This window comes from Myotis davidii, unplaced genomic scaffold (genome assembly GCF_000327345.1).
Source record: "Myotis davidii unplaced genomic scaffold, ASM32734v1 scaffold967, whole genome shotgun sequence".
Taxonomy (NCBI): domain Eukaryota; kingdom Metazoa; phylum Chordata; class Mammalia; order Chiroptera; family Vespertilionidae; genus Myotis; species Myotis davidii.
In genome coordinates this window covers 3,689,934-3,691,856 of record NW_006383014.1, presented here as the reverse complement: position 1 = coordinate 3,691,856, position 1,923 = coordinate 3,689,934, and positions in this window count along the sequence as shown.

The window sequence follows — 1,923 nt, the reverse complement described above, 5'->3', positions numbered from 1 at the left end:
ACTGTGAACATTATAATGATAATGACAGGCTTTACGTGAATGATCCCTTTTAATCCCTCCAATGGCTCTGTGAAAAAAAAACACCCCACATTATTATAAATTGAAATATGCTAAAGGGGAAGATCAGATATATTAACTTGTCCAGGGTAACATAGTTAGTTGGTGGCCCTGCAGTATTTGAGCTCATTCTGACTCCCAAATGCACGGTCTCAATGACTATGTCATCTATTTGTTCAGGAAATGGCAACTGTGGTGTCCATGAAAATGCACTGCCTACATCTCCTACAATGGGGAACAGAATTGACTGATGGCCCCAACTATTGTCCATCTAGGTCTACCACTCATTTATTCTAATGCCACACCTTCTTCCAGATGCTCCCAGGTGGGCCTCCTCCAATGTGGGTTGCTCAAGGACTCCCATTGGCCATACCAAATCTTTCTTGGAACTGTGCTACGGTCTGAGTTTCTTCCTACCTAATTCCCCTTCCTTGCCTCTCTCCTACCACAGCTGTGAAGTCTGTATTCTGGTCTGAAACTTTCCCTCACATTCTGCTGCTTCTTTACCCATTGAATCTCTTGCATGTCTAACCCTCTTTTGGCAAGTGCTTCTCTAGGGACCCCAAATAACACAAGTGGTACTGATAGTGGTTTGAGAAAACAAGTGGTAAGATAGGCATTTGGTTAGGGCTTAGGAACCACCCATGCTGAGTGGAAGGTGGGCCACAGAAAGTCCCTGGCACAAGGCCCAATTGCTAAAGACTTCAAGGGGGTGATAATGGCTCAGGCATTAGGAAGAAGGTGGAGTTGGCTGCTTACTGCTCAATTGTATTGTTATTGACAGCCGGAAGAATTCCTGTAGCCTACAATAAGCCCTTGTCTCCTAGAATGGAAAAACAGAGCCGCTAAATAGCAGACCAAATATCTGATAGAGTCACAGAGTTCCAGAGACCTTAATATACTCAGAAATGGAATACCTGTTACACTAAACTCAAGGCTCTGGTTGGGGAAAACCTGGGATCTTAAAATATGGGATAGGGACACACAAGATGTCCCTGAGGATGTTGGCTTTCCCCTGTTCCCTCAGAGCTTACAGAAGTAATTTAAATGTTCCCCCCTCCCCCCTCCGGCCTAGAATATGCGGCAGAGACCACTCTCCTGCAAAGCAGCAGGTGCTCCCTAAGGACCTATCCCCATCTGCTTTTCTGGCTCCCAGGACTGTGACTAAAGTTAAATGTCCAAATTACACAGCTGGGTGTTGATAAGGGAGGAAAAAGACTATAGCAGGATGCCCTTGTAAGATTTAGCTAGCATGTGCCAGCAAGGGCCAGGAAAGTAGCCCTGGGATTGCATTTAGAAAGTACTTAATCAAGAGGGTCAAAATGTAAGACTGGGTAAAAAATAATTCATTGATTTGGGGTAAGGGGGGAGAGAGGGGCACTTTCTTTAAGACTTAACTGTCTCCAGATTGTGCACGCTGACAAAGGCCCTCAGGGAAGGGGACGATCAGCTGCTTGCGTGGATCAGCCTAAGCAGATCCATTGTGGAACAGGGCTACAATTCACCGTTCATCCTACAGATGTGCAATCCTGCACGCTCTTTACCCAAGTGTTACACATCCATTGTTTTTTTTGAAGGTTCTCCCCACCTTCTTCTACTCCTTTTCATAGTAAAGTTCTGGTACCTCTAATCCTGTCATATTGTCTGCTTCTAGGTGGACCTATACTAACACAAAAAGTAAACACAGCTGGTTTTTATAGGCATAAAATTAGGAAATGAGGACAAAAACTAAGGTCTGGATCTAATCATGTGCCTTAAAAGCCAGATGAGAAATCATGTTTTCACTCCCAACTGAGGTGTTATAGTGAGAAAACTAATGAAGATTTATAGTAAGCATGTAGCATAAACAAAGGTTGCTATGCATAT